We start from the raw sequence: 19,371 nt of genomic DNA, 5'->3' as shown, positions 1-19,371 counted from the left end.
TCCAGCAAGCCAAACAGAGGGACCCAGCCTCCAGCTTTAGGTAGCCAGAGGCTGACCCTGAGAGCACAGTGCAACTCAGTTGAAGAAAGAAAGGCACACATGGTGGAAGTTAATTGGAGGAAGCTGAGCCCTAAATTAGTGGAGCCTCACTTCAATACTCCATATCCAAACCAGCCTTTGACTTTGCATAAACACACCCAAGGTAGTGTTTCCCTAGGGTGGAGACCCTCTAATACCCCAAGGGTGAGGGACTGCTTAGTGGACCATGAGACAGGGGCTATCCATGCTAGTGCAGGTACTTCCTTTTATGGCCACTCAGGCAATATAGGCTTACCTGGCCAAGGATAGCCTTATCTCCTTTCGTTTGGGGGGGGGGGGGTTGTGTAGGAAGGTGGATACCTGACTATGGTTACCCCCGATTTTTTTGCCTTGTGTTTAGCTGGTTTTCGACTTAGTTGGTCTGGTTCCCTGCTAATCAGGGCCCAGGCCATCTGCTCTCTCTGTAACATGTATTCCATGTACCCTAGGTGCATAACTAGATTGGCTTGGGTCACCTTATCAGCCCCTGTACAGAGCACTATAGGTGCCCAGGGCATAGGTGCATCCAAGGCCTACCAGGGGCTGCAGCATATCTTTTGCCACCCCTGGCTGGCTATCTAAAATTGACACAACTGGCTGATCACTCAGCTGGGGCAAGGTGGTGTAATCACCCCTTGCTTAGATATAGTATGCCTATATCTAAACCTATCTGGACACATATACGCCTGTGAGCCACTCCTATGGAAGGCCTTATCAATCCTGGAGGCAGAGTGCGTGATTTAACGTGAGATGGAGCTCTAGCATGAGCTGAGCCTGTCTGCAGCTGTCGGGAACAACTCCCTAAGCTGTTCCGGGATAATGCCATACCATATACTCTTAAGTGCATTATAATCCTCGCGGTTATATAGCAACTTTGGTTTGGCTTTATCAAAACATGTCATGTAAGGTGTCATACGATTTGGAATACTATCCCCTCGCCAGTCCTGGTGACGGGATAGCATTCCACCCCTCCAGAGGGAGAAGACATGTTACTTTGCTGAAATGCGGTTGATTTTTAAAAGTGCCTCAGATCCACAAAATGGATGCTTCTGCCACAGACACAGGTCTGACCCCCTGCAGCTGACCGAAACTCAGCCAAGGAGGCCTGGACAAAGGATTTCCTGTCACAGGGAGGTGTCACACCACCCCAGACAGGAGATAGTGGATTGTAGCAGGGAGGTTTGAAAGAAACCAGACACTGCTGGGGGTGCACAAGGCGGCCCCTTGCATAATCCGGCCAAACCGGTTCTGGGGCCCACCAGCCCCCTGTCCCAGCACGGCCTGGATCAAAGGAAAGGGGTGTATTCACCCACTTCCTGGGTCCCACCCATAGGAGGGGACCTAACAGGTAATCCAGCCCCCGAGATTGGTATAAGAATGGGAGCAGTGCCAATGCACTTCAGATTATCCTGATGAAACATAAGAAACAAAACTCTGGACCCTTCGACATCCTACTCAACGTAGAAGACTGAAGAATCTCCCTTGTGGTCAAGGAGGGACCACCCTGTGCAAACAGGCACCATCCAGCCCTCGACATCTGCTTTGTTGCAGTTCCCGCCGGAACTCGAGCGACAGAGATCGACGAGATCAAGCTTGCCTGCCTTCCAACAGCCCGATCCACAGTCCCTGCAGAGCTGAGACCCGTGGAGGTGACCGGAAGCGTGGGGCACGCCATCTTGAAAAGACCATGAGACGCTGACCGTGCAGCCCACGAGTCACCCTCGAAGCTGTACACTGGGGTTTGAGAAGACCCAACCCTGAGCCACTCTTGCACCAAAATTCACCCCTCTACACTCGACGAGTGCTGCTTCTTTTGGCTCAACGCGTTGACCCGGTCACTTGCCAGCCGGCTTGTGGCCCCTGTGCCGACAAAACCCGAAATACGACTTGTGATTCTGGTTGCTCCAGATTTGCACCCGCTCCCCTGAAAAGGAGCCCCCACTCTGACCCTCCTGGTCCGAGTGAGAAGCAATCTTCCAGTTCCGCGTGGATTGCTTTTGCCAAGTGTTGTTTGCTCCAATCTTGAAGCCGACAGCGCCGACGGCGAGAGGCTACGTGGGACAGATCGTGACCCGCACCTGGACGTCGCAGATGCCCCAGAGCCCACGTGACAGCGGAGAGAAGCTCCTCGACAACCACCTGATTGCGCCCGACATTGCCTGGTTCCGTCCTGGTTCCACCCTGGTCACTGCTGAGTGACCCAGACTCTGTCCCCTCTTTTTTCAGGTACTTTTCGACTTGGATCCACCCTTGGATCCCACCGGACACTTCTCCTTCACATCGCCTGCAGCCTCTTCAGCTACAAGCACCAAGAACCTGCATGACGAAACCCGACGCCACTTCGACCCTATGCACCCGCTTCCTGTGGGTGAGGTAACATTGCAACGCCGGTGTTCCCACACTGGTACACACCTCTAGGGCCTGTGTCTAAAGTTTTGTCTTTCTAGTTTCAGCGGAAGTGTCCTTAAACTCTATTTGTGTAACTTTTACGCACTATTGACTTAACATTGGTGCATGCGTGCGCTTTCAGCGCTGCACCCGAATCCCGCGGGATTTTCCCAACTTCAGCATTGCTTGTCCCGACTGCTCCCAGCCATTCCCTAGGCCCTAGGCCTAACCACTGATCGATTGGTATCTCTTATACCATTTTTTTAGTGTATGGTCTGAGTGGCCCCCCGCCCTCATCCATAATTGTGCAACTTTGTATGTTATACTGTGCTTGTGATTTAACGCTTGTGCCCCTTTGTTCATAAAGAATACTGGGGATTAATTTTAGAAATAAACATATATATTTTTATAATATATACTTGTGTGGTGTCCTTTCATTTGATATTACAGGACTGAGATTGGTAAAACAGCTCGCTTAACACGACCTCCTGAGTTTAGCCTTTAAGGCTGCTTAGTCTATAGCTTGTCTACAAGGTTGACTTACAACCAGACACCATAAGGGTTTGTTTGGACTGATACAAGGTGGTTCCAGAATTGGGAACATCATATAATAGGCCAACTTCTCACAGAAGTCATGTACCGTGGCCGCTGTACTACACTTGTGGAAGTAGTGTCAGCATGTGTTTATACCTACTAGGACAAACTACTGACCAGTACTGGTCGGAAAGTCCTGGGGTACGGAAAATATGTCAGGTACTGTCTAGAGTCTCATGCTGCTAAGCTGAGCTGCTGCCGGACTCGGGGATGAAAGTGTGAGTCCAAACTGTGTGTCATATGCCACATCTGTCCAAGTAGTGTGAGCATGTAGTTATAGCTACTCGGAGGAACTATTGATTTGAACATTGTAACTTGTGTATGGTGCTTAGGGGGTGTCATACAGGGAGTGCTAAGGTACATTTGCGCATATCAAATCAACTCTGTATTTGTGAAGTACAAACTACTCACTCCTACAGGTGGGATGGCACTGGGGGCGTAAGCTGAGCTGCTAAAGAAGTCGGGGTACAGTCGCTGAACTACTGACCCCTACCGGTCTGAAAGTGCTTGGGTACAGGAATTAAGTGAGGTATTGCCTAGAGTGTCATGCTGCAAAATTGAGCTGCTACTGGACTCGGGAATGAAACCATTAGCTTAAAGTGTGTTTGCTATGCTGTGAAGTCATGTGCTCTGGGCGCTGTGCCACACCTGTCCAATATGGTATTTGTAAAGCTCAAACTACTGACCCCTATGGGTGAGTAGAGCCGGTGATCAAAGCGAGAGCTTGGTGCTGCAAAGTGAGATGGTGTGGCCGCTGCGCCACAGCTGTGTGGAGAATACATTTTAGCGAGGGTCCGGGAGTTGCCGTTACCTGGCCCTAAAATAGTGGGCCTAAGTTGTAAGTTATAGGGTGGCTCTAAGCACAGCTTCAAGTTATTTAGGAAAACTCGATTTCCCTGATCTGTGAAGTGTCCTCCATCACTTCTCTAAATATCAGTCATATCAAAACGTATGTTGTTGTTGTAGATGGACCCCATTTTGTGGTCTCTGAGGTATGCAAACACAGCTTTGTTGACTTTCGTCCTGGATTTTTCAACCTGAGGACAAAATAGTTTTGACCATTTCCACTTCTGTCTTTGGCATATATTGGAATATACAAAGACAATTTGAGGCAAAAGTAACATCAGTTGTCCAAAGGTGTCCTTCATAAGCATTTCCAAACCTACCCCAGTCAATGTGCCTAGGTCGTTTCCACCACAGTGCACAATCATGATGTCAGGGTGTTGGAGCTGAAAACAGGTTTTAACCAAAGGCAACAATTGGTGCCACTTCAATCCTCTCTGTGCAAACTATTTAATGTCCATATTTTGTAAACCTAGGTCTAAGTCAATACGTCTCTGTTCTGCATACCTCTTGCACCAGAAAACAAAGCTATGTCCTACGATCCACACTAGCACTTTGAAGGTATGTCTGGAAGGTATGAAAAGATGTCTGTAGCTCATGCAGTTCCTTCGTAGAATATGAGATATGTTTAAAATTGGGGAACTAGTTATTTTTCACATGCAAAACGATACCTGATTAGGAGATGAAAGCATTGTTTTTTAAAAGTAGGGTGCACATTTGTTTTGTGGAAAAGCATCTTTGTGATTGGTTAAGAAAAAGCAGTTTGAACGTGGAGTACATATTATAGGACAAAATTTGCTCAACTCAACCACACCTGCTACTTGCATTTGAAAGGCACTATTCGAATTTACAATTGTGAACTTTTAACCTGCACATGCCGTTAAATGTTCGAGAAAATGATGCAAAAAAAATCGTCAGGTTTAAAAAAATTTATGAACTTGCACGTGTTGTAGAATGTTCTAGAAAGTGTGTTGATAGAATACGTTGCACTGATGACTTCGATGGGTCGTTGAATATGAAAAAAACTGTTTATTTGGAAAATTAAAAAGAAACTAATAGAGAGAAGTTTTGAAACGTAAAAGAATCAAGGAAGAATTTCTGATTTGTTCTTTACATGTATTTATGTGTGGAGGAACAAAATTATAGACAGCACCAAGAAGAGGAAGAAGCAGGGAGTTAGATGGGCACACTGGCACACATGTACAATCAAGTACAGCATAAGTATAGACAAACAATGGCCAAAATGAAACACACCAACAAGGAGCATAAGTCCCACAACCCAGCAACATCACACCACTGAACGAGCATAGAAGTGAAATGCACGCTGCATTTATTCAGGATGTGTACAAAGGCCGGTTGTGGGTGTTGTGGGATATCTGCGACCGTGGTCATCATGAATGAGATGCCCAGCATGTGACACATGGGCGGGTTCACTGAGTGTTACGTTGCCAAACAGGTGCTCCACCCTCCCACGAGCCCCCACACTTTTGTACGGTACGGTGTTGTATCCCGTGCACTCGTACGGCACAGCATTGTAATGCCTATTCATGGGGAGACTACAAACTTACCTTTGCCATGCCGACACTGCCGGGGCACTCAGGAGGACAAGCCGCCACCGCCGAGAGTCACTCTTCTTCCAAGACTCGCGCCGCCGCTCCGGGAACCACAACACCCGGCAGGCCTCGCGGCGGCGCGTAATTGACGCGCTGTGAGAGCGCCGACGGCGCCATAAAGCAGGAGACACCCCGGCAGAGCGGGGAGACTACAAACTTACCTTTGCCACGCCGACACTGCCAGGGGCACTCAGGAGGACAAGCCGCCACCGCCGAGAGTCACTCTTCTTCCAAGACTCGCGCCGCCGCTCCGGGAACCACAACACCCGGCAGGCCTCGCGGCGGCGCGTAATTGACACGCTGTGAGAGCGCCGACGGCGCCATAAAGCAGGAGACACCCCGGCAGAGCGGGGGAGACTACAAACTTACCTTTGCCACGCCGACACTGCCAGGGGCACTCAGGAGGACAAGCCGCCACCGCCGAGAGTCACTCTTCTTCCAAGACTCGTGCCGCCGCTCCGGGAACCACAACACCCGGCAGGCCTCGCGGCCGCGCGTAATTGACGCGCTGTGAGAGCGCCGATGGCGCCATAAAGCAGGAGACACCCCCGCGTCGCGGGACGCGAGCGGGACGCCCGGGGCGAAGCCCGGGCAAAGTGCGGGCCCTCTACGGCCCTCAGCGGCAGGAGGCGACAGGGCCAGAAACCCTGCTTGAAGCTCGAGAGATATCCTACTAATCAAGTAAGACATTGTTGCATATAAACTATACTTAATAGTGAGTCTGAGGAGTTAGTTCCTTGGTTTTACTGACAGGATGTCAAAAAAAGGTACTGCTCCCTTAGTCAATACGATGGAAAATTATATGGTTCAAACAGTGAAAAAAATTAACTCACAGAGGAGAGAATCTTTGGGGCTGAGTCAATCATCTGATCTACGTTGTTTGACTCCTACCTTACATCCCCCATCTGATGATATTGTATCCCTGCAGACTCATCCCGAAGCTTGTTCTAATTGTTCTATTAACCATGATATTGGTACTTTAAATGAAAATACTCTGTCTGGACCAGAGGTACTTATCGTGGACCTTGTGAATAACATAGCCAGTGATTTGGATCAGGACATACATGTTGATCCCTCAGAAGATGACCATTCTATTTCGTTTTTTTTTTTTTTAAATTTTTTTTTATTAGTTTTCACAAAATCGGAGTCTTAACAAGTTACACAAAAAAGATAAATTCGAGCCCCCCACCCCCCACCCACCTCCCACATTCCATCTTTATTACAAATCAGTGGCACAGATACTTATAAACAAAGATGAAAAAAAATAACAAATGATGTAAAGCTGGTTAGAAAAAAAGTGACGAAAAAATATGTCTATAAAAAAAATAAGAAACAAGAAAATAAAGGAAAGAAGGAAAATAAGAAAGTAAAAAATGAAACAGAGTTTTGTAAATTTATAATGGCCCTTCTATATCTCAACTTCCGCCTGCCCTTGTTGGTCAATCCATTTGGAGAATGCCCCCCAAACTTCGATGCCCATCTTCCTTTTTCTTTTTCCCTTCTTAGCATATACAGATTTTTCAAGATGATATGTGGCAACTAATCTAGCCAGCCATTGTGCATAAGAGGGGGACTCTGAGTCTAACCATCCAGAAGAAATGCATATCCTCCATACTGCCATTGCTACAAATATTAGCCCTTCTTCTTTTACTCTCAGAGAATCGGATTGAGTACCCAGAACAATAGTAGTAGGGTTCAAAAGGATTGGTTGATTTGTTATTTTACTCAGTAAGTTCTGTATTCTGAGTAGGGTGGAATTAATAATTGGGCATGTTGCGAATATGTGTATAGAGTCTGCCCCTACCTCAGAGCAGCGCGGGCATAATGTGCCTCTCCCAGTTCCCCATTTAATAATTTTGCTAGGTGTCATGTATAAAAAAAATATAGTTTTAAAATGTTGTGCTTGTAGTTTAGCCGAAATAAGGATTTGCTGTGATAAACTCAAGGAGTTAAAAAATATACTTTGAGGGGAATCAAGTTTAGTGTGCCATTTGAGAGCAATACTCTCTAGATCGTCAAGGGTTTCCTTATTTATTAATTGATATATACTTCCAATACGGGTAGAGGCGATATTCTGGAGAGTGTTCATAAGCTCAACCTCGGCAAATCCATTAACTCCTCCCACTTTCCTGGCAAGATAATCGTAAATAGCCATATGTTTAAATAGATCTTGACTCTTTAATTTGAATCTAATCTGCAAAGTTGAAAAGGTCTCAATTCCCCTAGTTGTTATAAGGTCCCCTAATTTTGTGACCCCTGCTCTGTGCCATTCAGATAGATAAGATGAACTGAATATAGCAGGTAGATTGTTGTTATTAATTATGGAGGTGTAATAATTATATCTACCCAGTCCAAATGTTTTCCGTATATGGCGAAAAACTTTATAAGAATTCATTAGCGTCTTGAATTTAACGCGGTTGTAATATCCATAGGCTGTTTCTCGAACTAAGCATCCCCATTGTTGTTCCCCTAGCAAGGACCAGAAGGGTGAGGGCAAAGACGAATCAGCTCCACAAGTGGATTCTCTTAACAGAACTGAGCTGTATTGAAGGGCTGCCGCCCAGTAGTATAGGATAATGTTAGGAAAAGCCCAGCCCCCCCTGTCTTTCGGTAGCGTGAGATGTTTTAATGCACGTCTGGGTTGAGCGTATGACCAGATGAACTGTGTAAAGATTTGTTGAAATTTAAGTAGATCTTTTTTACTAAACTCAAGAGGAATACAGCGAAAAAAATAGAGTAATTTGGGAAAGTAGGTCATTTTGATAACGTTGCACCTACCGACCAGCGTTAGATGTAGATTATCTATTTTTTTTAGTGCCTTCTTAGTCTGTACAGCAAGGGGAGCCAGATTAGCTGCAACTATTTCCTCCAGTTTAGGTGTTACTAATACTCCCAAATATTTGGCCTTTAATACCACTCTTGTATCAGCCCAGGTGATTTTATTATTTACTAATATCTGTGTTTTGCTTCTATTTAAGGCATACCCAGATAATATTCCAAACTTGTGGGCCTCCCTTTCTAATGCCTGTATAGAATTGACAGGGTCTGGAGTAGTGATGGCGAGATCATCAGCATAGGCCAAAATTTTACAGCTATTTTGAAAGTATGTTATTGGAGAAATGTTATAATTCTTCTCTATTTGTTTGATGAGAGGGTCTAGGTAAAGCGCGAACAATAGTGGGGAGCAGGGGCAGCCCTGTCTGGTACCTCGCGAGATTTTAAAGGGCTGTGTCAAATGTCCATTTATGACGACGCTTGCTGTTGGATTGTAATAGAGTGCCTGTGCCGCCTGCATGAACCGACCCCCAAATCCCATACTATCCATTACTCTCCAAAGGTATTGCCACGAGACCCGGTCAAAGGCCTTTTCGGCGTCGAGTAGTATTAATGACATCGGGTCCCCAGCGACTTGAGCAGCGTCAAACAGAGTAATAACTCTTCGGACATGTTCAGTGGTCCCTTTTTTTGGTATAAAGCCATGTTGCCATTTTGAAACAAGGGGTTCCACTACTCGAGATATTCTGGAGGCTAATACCTTGGAGAAAATTTTTGAGTCGCAGTTGATAAGAGTTATTGGTCTGTAGGAGCTCATGTCTAGTGGAGATTTGTCTTTTTTCGGAAAGATAGATATTCTGGCACCAGACCAAGAGATTGGAGGTAGAGTGCCATTGAAGATGGAAATAATTACTTCTAAGAATATATTCTTGATTTGGCTGGCAAATATTTTATAAAATTCGACTGGAATGCCATCAGGGCCAGAGGCTTTTCCGTCAGGAAGACTTTTGATGGCATCTAGGATTTCTTCCCATGTAGGGGTAAGGTCTAGTAATTCACTTTCTTCTGAGCTAAGCTTATTTAAGTCGATCTCGCTAAGATATTCAAGGATCTTTCTATCTAGATCATCGGTCAGGCAATCATTCTCTTCCTTGTATAACTTAGCATAGAACTCCTGGAACTCATGTCGTATGCCACTAGGATCGGAGACCTCAATGCCTGAAGATGATCTAATTTTGTGTATTTCGTTAGAGGTAATTTGTTGTCTCGTCTTGACAGCTAAGTGATGTCCAATACTGTCACTGCACTCATATGTCTTCTCTCTTACTGCTGCCCACTTAGCTGCTATTTTACCCATAAATACCGCCCCTATTTCCGCTTTAGCTAAGATCGCTTCTTGCTGGACTGATTGGCAATCTAGTCCTGCATGGATTGTTTGAGTTAGCTTCATTTCTATTTTTCTTAATTTTTCTTGAAGATCTTTAACCTGGGCTTTTTCTGCTCTGTTTTTATAAACTGAGAACCTAAGGGTCTCCCCTCTAATCCCTGCTTTTAAGGTGTCCCATACTATCATCTGCGAAGTGGAGCCAATATTACTCTCCAGGAACTCTGGGATCCATCCTCGCATATGATTAATATAGCTTGGATCATATAATAAAGCTTTCTCAAAACTCCATCTAGAGACCTCTCTTGATTGCCCAAACTCTCTTATAGTGAGAATAATAGGATTATGATCGGACATAAATCGGGGTGCTATATCCATGGTGAAACTGGCAGCTAATGATGCAGATACAAAAAAATAATCAAGTCTAACCAATACTTGGTGCGGTGCCGAATAAAAGGTGTATCCAGGTAATGAGGGATTTTTGCTCGCCCAGCTATCTATCAATCCGTGAGTTTGTAAAAGATTGGTTAGGGCTTGGAATACTTGGGGTTTCCTCCCTTTGTATTTCCAGGTTGTGTTGATATCCCAATTACCTGGTAGGTGTATGTTAAAATCCCCACATAACACTATCGGGGTAGGCCAGTGTGCTAATTCATTAGAAACCTGATTTATAACCCCGGGATCATCAGCATTACTCCCGTATAATGAACAAAGAGTAAAAGAGGTATTCTTAGGGAGTTGAATCTGGGTGATAACCCACCTTCCTGATGGATCTGATTTGGTTCGCGGGTTGCTAATAGCAAATTTTCCATCAGTTAGAATTCCAACCCCCTTCGTTTTAGCTCCTTGCGTGGTGGCACCCATTAGTTTGAACCCCATCGTATTAAACAGATGTTTTTGAGATTGTTCAACGTGGGTTTCCTGTAAACATATTATGTTTCCCCCAAGTGTTCGTAAGCCCATAGCCACTTTTTGTCTCTTTGAGCTATCATTCAGGCCACAAACATTAACTGATACAATTCGTATTGGATCTAACCTAGCCATTTAAAGAATGTTGGAATGGTCCTCTGTTTTTCATTGAAAGTTTGGTATGTATAAATGTGTGTGCAATAAGTACCTCCTTGTGCCTGCAACAACCCTGCTCTCCACTCCCTCCCCACCCCCCATGAACCCCCCCACCCCCCCACCCTCCCCCCTTATGTGAGCAATCAGGCAGAGCCTGAATGATGGAGACCAGTCATAAGCCATGGCCACCAGCCACGCCGATCATCTGTGAAACAAAAGTGTCCCATGTTAGACAAAATACTCAGATGATCCGTCGTTCAAAAGTTACTATCCCTATATAGTAGAAGATATAGTGGGAGATAGCAACATATTAACATCAGAAATCAAATTAGGTCATTCGTTAATTTGCCCCTTTTTGTCCTTTCTTTCGTTTAATCTCTTCTAGATACTCTTTGGCTTTGATCTCTGAAGTGAAAACCTTGGTAGTACCATACAGGATTACTTTCAGTTTTGCCGGGTTCATTAAGTATACCTCTGCCCCTAATTGTTGTAAGGGAGAGATCAGCTGTCGCAAGTGCCATCTACGCTCGACAGTCTGATGGCAAAAATCAGGTTTAGAAAAAAAGGTAATCCCGTGAGCTCCTTTTTTTGAGTTAGGTCGAGCTTTATCATATACCAGTTGTCTCAAAAGAAAATTGCCAAAGTATACAAGGAATACCCGGGGCTGATTTTCGGTCGCATTCCCATTCTTATATTGCTTCCTCAAAAAAAATGGAAATCTATGTGCTCGTTGCACTTCATGGTCCCAGTCCCATTCTGAATGTTCTGGAAATGAATCTTTCAGCAATTTGACAATGAATTGTCTAGGGTCTTCCCCCTCCTTCCCTTCAGGAATCCCCAGCAGGCACAGGTTGTTCCGGCGTTGCCTATTTTCACTTTCTTCCATCTTCACCATTAGATCTGTAAGACAAGCAGAGTTAGAGTCAGTGGCTTGTTTGGTTGCCACTGCTTCTGTCTCCAAGTGTTCAATCCTAGCCTCGACCATGCCCACTCTCTCGCTGATGTCTATGCAGGTCTTGTTCAACTGTCTAAGACCACCCTGTAGTTTCTTCGCTGCTTTTTTGGCTGCACGATTTTCGCCTCTCACCTCCTCCTGGAAATCTTTAATCGAGGTAAGTATGGCGGCGAGTGAGGGTTCCAGTACCTCATTTGATTTAGCTTGTGATCTTCTAGGGCTATGCCCCTGTAGTAATGAGTGTGACATGGGCGGCTTATCGTTTTCTAGATGATAAGACATCTGTGAGTCCGAGTAATCCCATTTGAGTTGACTCCTTCGTTTGCTCTTATATCTTGGTTTTTTAGGACGTATGATTGTGCCAGTGTTGTCACGGGAGGTCTCACTTTCCTCTTCGCTAGTACTGTCTTCGCTTTCTTCTTCAGTCTCACATTCCCCTGCAGAGCTCGGAGTGCTGTCTGATACTGAGTAAAAGGCCTCTTGACCAATTTCAGGGGTCCATGGGGCAGCAGCGCCAGGAGGAACTTCCAAGTTTTGGATAACCGTCTCCGTCTTCGTGGTATGATCTTTGGTATCCAATTTCTCAAAGGGAGTACAAAGGGAGTTAGCATTATTTCCTTCGTCTAGCTCTGAATGTTCACCTTCCGTTGGAAGTGGGGTTAAGAGGGGATCCGGCTGGTTAAGGGGGTCTAGTGTTTGATCAAATTCTTCAGTTGCAGGTTGCGGCGATTGAGAGGTTTGCTGAATATCTGTCAGATTGGGAAGGGCTTCTAGGTTTGATAAGGCATTGTTAGAGTCCAGTATGACAACGAGTGATTGATCCATGTCACCATGATCGCTATTCTGCTTAGCGGGATCGCCAGTTCTGACGGGGCACTGCGTATTTTTTATATTGCTCTTAGTCATAGTAGCCTGGTTTTTAGCCGCTAAAAATATTTTGGCTGGGGGGGGAGAGGGATGCGCCAAACTAGCATCCTTATTGCCTCTGAAATCTTTGCTGGTTGTCCCAGCCCCAGCCCCACCCCCACCCCCTGCTCCTGCCAGGCCAGCGTTCTTTTTCGTCCCATTAACCCCACTGACCTGTTTGGGCTTAATCTTGCCAGTGTCTTCTCTTGCTACAGACTCCTTCACTATGGTGGGTGTCTTCGCCTTTAAGTTTTTTTTACTTCCACGAGAGTTCATTTTTATGCCTTTCTTGCCAGAGTCTGTTTTCTCCGAAGCTCTGTACTGCTCCCAAAATCCAAGCAGAGCAGTTAATAAAATGTAGCCCAGCACCAGGAAAGACGCTTCCCACAAACCAAATCGACGTTTGTTGGCTCGTTTCACCGAGCGTGCAGAAGACGTCTGTGTCCCAAACCAGCGGCTGCTGCATGCGAGGGTTATGGGTGCTGAGGGGGTTTTACATGTGGCTGTGATAACCAGCAAACCCGTCCGGCCGTTTGCTTCTCTGTAACGTGTCCTCTTTCCAGCAATCTCCTCGTATAGCCCCGTGTCTCCGGGTAAATCCCAAAGCGATCTCCGCCTTCCGTAAACTCGATGTGTCCGTATCTGAGAACCCAGCATCACGGATCCGCAGGTCAGGTAGCCGATCACCTGAGCGTTTCTGTTACCGGCGTGGCATGGCGGCCGCGCACGCTGGCCTACGCTGCCTCCATCTCTTGCTCTCCCCACACTTCACGACCATTCTATTTCGGATCAAGCTTCTCGGTCAGATTTCTCTAAGGCAAAAACTCAGCCAAAACGGGGAGGCTTAAGGTCGGGGACAAGAAGGAAGAGGGTAAATACCCCAAAGGCTAATCTGAAGGAAAACGGAGAGGGAAGAGCTAAGTCCAATGTAATTGTTGATGATGAACTGTTTGTCAGAATTGCCGAGCTAATTGAAAGTAAAATTAAAGTCATTGTTAAACCTTTAATTACTAAAATAGACAAATTACAAACTGAGGTTAAAAAGTTAGGTGGCCAGCTGAATAAAATAATGGAGGGTATTGATAACGTTACAACGCTGGTAGCAAACTTGGACAATAATATTGGAGAGCATGATGATTTGGAGGGTGAGGACACAGACGAATTATTACATAATAATCCCCAACCCAGATACCGGTCTTGAAAGCTAATGAAACAAACGGTAGAGGGGATAGTCCTCTAACAGTTGAGATTCCCCCTGCACAAGTTCAGCTAATTGACCCTCTACAATTCATAGTTGAAGCCTCACCGGTTGTCCTAGTATTGGCTAATGTACCGCCCCTAGAAGCTGGTATAGTAGAATCTCCCTCCTCTTTGTCTAATAAGGCGTTACAATGGCTTACAAACAACATGAGGTTAGCCCCGGGGGGCGGGGGGGGCAACAGTTGGCCCAAGAGATTAAGACAGCTAAAAGGGTTTCCTGGTTAGGAAATCGCCCCAAAAAAATTAAAGGGGATTGTGTGGCAGTAAGTTTCTCAGAAACTGGCGTTTTGCCAAACATCCTCACTAATTTACTCCCACCCCAACGCAGGCAGGGTTCTGTTGTCCCATTAACTCTAAAAAAAATGTATGGAGAACAGCAGAATGTTACCTACCCTAAGACTCCAGCCTTTGGATGGGACAATAATTGGGATTCAAATAAAAGATGGGGCTGTGATCAACATCGAAACATTGTAAACCATCCAGCTCTTTCAGTTCATCAGAATCCTTTTGCGCAACCTCTTTTGTTGTCCAACCGATATGCCCCCCTATCCTCTTTGGATCAAAACGACTGACTTTTGCCTGAACATATTTTGCCTGAACATATAAGTCGACAAGAGAATGATGTGTCAGTACTCAGTATGCTTACTTGGAATATTGCGGGTATCAGGGCTAAAGTAGGCAATGTGGCATGGACAGATTTTATGACTAAGTTCGATATTATTGCATTGCAGGAAACCTGGGATACAAATAACAGTTTTTCTTTAGATGGCTATAGTTACTTCTGTATTCCCGCAGTGTCCAGCGCAGCGGGAAGAGCCAAGGGAGGATTGCTAAGCCTCTTTAAACTAGACATTAAAGGTAGCCTCAAGAAATGTGACTCAGGATTAGAGCAATGTTTAATTGTTGAACTTTCCTCAGTAGAATCTCCCAATATTTTATTCATACATTTTTATAATTCCAATGCATCAGACTGTACATCATATAGCCTAGATAAATTGGATAACTTTTTGTCAGTCTACAGTGAAGACGTTAACTCTTTTGAAATTATATTTTTGGGTGATTTCAATATACACCCCTGTTCATCAACGTGTGCCTGCGATGACTCAGAATCCCCTCCTAATTGTGCACCTGTCCACCTTGAACATAATAAACAGGGGGGTTGTTTAGAGAACTTTCTAGCAAGATGGAACTTATACGAATCTAGTTGTGGGGAGGGGGGGGGGGGGAAGGGCCTCTACTTTTAAGGGAACAGACAACGGCTCTATTATTGATTACATTTTTATTTCAGCATGTTTTTTAGTCAAGGTTTTAATGTATAAAACTTTGGTTTCTGCTTTCAGTGATCACAATCCTGTCTCCCTGGACCTAGTAACCTCTGATTTTATAGGGCGTAATCATGGTCCCTGTAATAATAAATCAATACTTAAAGTTAAGGACCAGGGACGCAGACTGAAATGGGAGAGCATAATCCCGGAACCCTTCGTACAAGATGTACTTTCTGAGGTTGAGGACGAGGTCGGTGTGTGTCTATCCAGTGTGTCCAATGATAGGGAGGTGATATTTGCATTTGGTAGCATATGCAGTAAGATAAACTGTAGGCTTTCTGTGACTTCTAAACCCAAGTTGATGCCTACTAAAAGATGGTTTGATCGCAGATGCTCAAAAACACATTCTGCATTGCTCAATGCCTTAAAAGCTGTTCCGAAGAATCGTGAACTTATCACAATCAGTAGAGCCCTATATAAAAAGGCCATTTCAGACAGGAAAAAACAGATTAAAGATGAAGCCTGGACACAACTCTCAGATCCAGCAATACTAAAAAATAGTGGAGAATTTTGGAAGATTGTCAACCAACCTCTATTCACAGGGGAGGAAAATTCCGCCCTTGAAACTAACATCCCTGACGAAGGTTGGATTGAACACTTTAGTGACATCTATTCAGGCCATACCAATGCAAAACCCAGGGTGCAGGAGGTTGATGTTAACACCATAGGGAACCAACTGCACATTGAAGTAAAGGAAGTATTACACGCTATAGACTGTACCCTGAAGAAAAAGGCGCCAGGACCCGACGGTGTTCCTGCAGACGCCTTTAAATGCTTCCCTAATTTTTGGTCAAGATTACTTTGCAGGGTCTTTAACGCCTTAAACCATGATAATATTCCCGAAACATGGAAAACATCTATAATTATCCCTGTCTTCAAAAAGGGAAATAGGCAGGATCCTGCATGTTACAGACCAATCTTACTGATTGATTCTTCAGTTAAGATATTAGGGAGAGTTATACTAGTAAAATTGAATGAGTGGGTTACAGAGAATAGTATTTTGACAAATGTGCAATATGGTTTTAGACCTAAAAGAAGTACCCTGGACCAATGTCTTAATCTTCACTTGCTGATCGAAAAATATACTAGGGCCAAGGAGGGGTCCATGTACCTAGGTTTCATGGACCTCTCCTCTGCCTTTGATTTGGTCAATAGATCAAAGTTATGGTCAAAATTACTTGAAATGGGCCTGGATAGGACTATAGTTAATTTATTGGCTGACCTCCATTCTGGCCTCACTGCAAAAATTAGAGTTTCCTCGAGTGGAAGGTGTACCGACGCTTTTGCTTCTGAAAAAGGAGTCAGACAGGGGTGCATATTGGCACCCCTGTTGTTCACATTATACGTGAACGCCTTGGAGCCTGCTCTCAGGGGCGTGACCCGCGACATTCCTCGTGCGGGGGAACAGGGGGTTCCTGTTCTCCTTTACGCGGATGACGCGGTTCTTCTGGCACGCACTGGGGTGGGGCTTCAACGACTCCTGGATGTCTTTGACTCTTTCATGGGTTTACTTGACCTGAAAATAAATGCTAAAAAATCTCAGGTTATGCTTATGGGCAGGGCAGCCAGGAGACCTTTTCACAAAATCTTTCTTTGCGGACAGGAAAAGCTTGTTCGCGTAACCTCCTTTCCCTATTTAGGGATTACCTTTGATGAGAAGGGTAACTAGGGTCCCCAAGTTAATAATAGAGTAACCATGTTGGCTAGGACATCTGCAGCCCTTCAGGGGTTCTCTAAAAAACTTGGGGGTAGGCCAATTGCAGCTGTTATTAAAATCTATAAGGCCAAATGTATCTCAGTGGCATCATATGGTGGTTCATTATGGGGATATAAGGGAGTGGAACCTTTACAGACAATAGAAAACAAATTTTTTAGATCTGTTCTTGGCGTCCCACAGTCAACCCCGTCTTACACCGTCCATATGGAATTGGGGGAAAGCTACATCACAGACCTGATAAAAACAGCACCTTTAGTTGCTTGGTTGAGGTTGTGGCTCAATAAAGAAATTCCTCTAAACCATATTATACTGAGAGACTGCTTGTCTTTGGACAAAGCTAATAATATTAGGTGGTTGACTTATATCAAGGAAACATTTTTGAGGTTGGGAAGGCCTGAGCTTTATACTGTAACTGATTCTATAACATCCAAAGATATTGTGTTCATAAAACATGCAATGAAGGAGCTCCTATCCCTGGAGAGGGAAGAATTTGAACTGAAAAAACCCTGTGTCAGGGCCAGTTTAATACTGTCCATACCTAATGGCCCAGAAAGTTACCTGAATATCGTGACCCATCCATACCACAGGCTTATTTTAACCCGTTTTCGTTTTAATTTGATACATTTTAATCTTGGTTTTTATCCTGTATGGAGTACCCCAGAAAAGGCGCCACCATGTTCTTGCGATCATTTCTCTGAACAAAATACTATGCATTTTGTAATGTTTTGCAGTCACTACATTGATGCTCGGAGAATGTTCCTTGTGCCTATACTTAAGGAAGCTGGATTTATCCTAGTTAAACCTGCTCTTATTTTTTTACAACTGTTACAGACTCCCAGGATTATGTTTCATGTGGCTAGTTTTCTGGTGAGAGCTATTAGGAGCAGGAATATTAGATTAAAAAATGTGTCTACCTCCCTTTGTAGCACGGATTGTGCACTTTAATTAGGCTATTTGTAATTATATTGGGACTGTAATTATAAAAACAATTGTAACAGGGACATTGGTGTCGGTAACGATCATCTTGCTGGGGATTTTTTTCTTAACCTTTTGTCTTTTTTAAGCTTTGCACATTAGCACTTTGCACTTTATACTTCGTACTTGATATGAACTGTATTATGGTCTATGATGACTTTTATCTTGTTGTATTTTAACTGTTTTTAATGTACGTAATTCTTGTATTTGTCTTAATGTAATATGTATTTTGCCATTGTCTTTGTATGATATTAAGTTATCGCAATAAAGTATTTTGACTGACTGACTGTAATGCCTATTCTGGCATGTCCTGCGGCATCCGAACTACACCATGAGAGTGCCGTTTGGTGGTGGTGTATTCCACTTTACAACATCGTCTGCTGTGGCCCTTGTGGCAGGACACACCAGAACACAGAGACACACTTACCGCACTTCCTGCACACAGACATGTCAGAGACACCCCGTTTCCCTTGCCGGATAGGCTCACCCCAGCGCTGACTTGGGTCCGCAGGACCAGCACACGTGTGTTTAGCTTCCAGGAGGATGCGTGCCTAGCTACATGTCCAGGGTCACTGCCAATGCTGAGGTGAAATGGTATCTTCTTGCTGAAGACAGCACGCTGTGATGTTGCAGGGCCCGTGCCTATCATGCTAACACAATGACCACACGGACACACTTGCTCAGATGCGGGTTTTGGGGGGTGTTGGTGATCCTGGGGTTGTTGCGATGAGTCTTGTGGCCCTCATGGGTATCCCAGTATCGTGCTCATTGACTCTATGGCACCTGTGGGTGTTCTGATGTGGCTCTTGGCTGTGTTTCCTTTCATGCTGCAGGTAGTTGTCTTGCTTAACACCAGCAGAAAGCAGGTGTAAAATTCCTAGAGGTAACTTGGGTTATCGCAGGAATTAATTTTGCATTGCAGTTGTGCAAGTTGTGATGTCATTTTTTCGTGTGCAGAACAATATACGAACTGGGCAGTGTATCCCTGATTGAAGGATGCCTGCTGCTGTAGTTGTCTCACGGAGTTGGGGGTCACTGCTATTCAGGACTCACAACACAATTAGACATGTGGGATAGGCTTGTGTTGATGATGGTTAGTGGCACCATGTGTCAGCGGTCTTCTACAGTGTAGGTCAGAGGTAGCAGTGAGCAACAGCCCATAGTCATGTGCATACATTGGTGGCCCCACCAGCCTGCGTAGTACAGGTTTGGTGGCACCACGTTTTGCTGGCCTTCCATATGCAAATATCCTTCACTGATTGAAGGGAGTCTGGCGTTGTGGTCGCTGCCACGAAGTTGGGGTCGCCTCCATTCAGGACTCAGGAACCAGTTACACATATGGGATCGATTTGCGTTGAACAGGGTTAGTTGGCACCAAGTGTTGACGGTTTTCCACAGTGTAGACCGGAGGCAGAGGTCAGCCAAGGCTTACAGGCAGGTGACGTTGACTTGAGCTGTACAGATTGGGAGCATTTGGTCTTCTTAACCCATTA

This window comes from Lissotriton helveticus, chromosome 2_1 (genome assembly GCF_964261635.1).
Source record: "Lissotriton helveticus chromosome 2_1, aLisHel1.1, whole genome shotgun sequence".
NCBI lineage: Eukaryota > Metazoa > Chordata > Amphibia > Caudata > Salamandridae > Lissotriton > Lissotriton helveticus.
Note: the sequence above shows the minus strand (reverse complement) of the source record.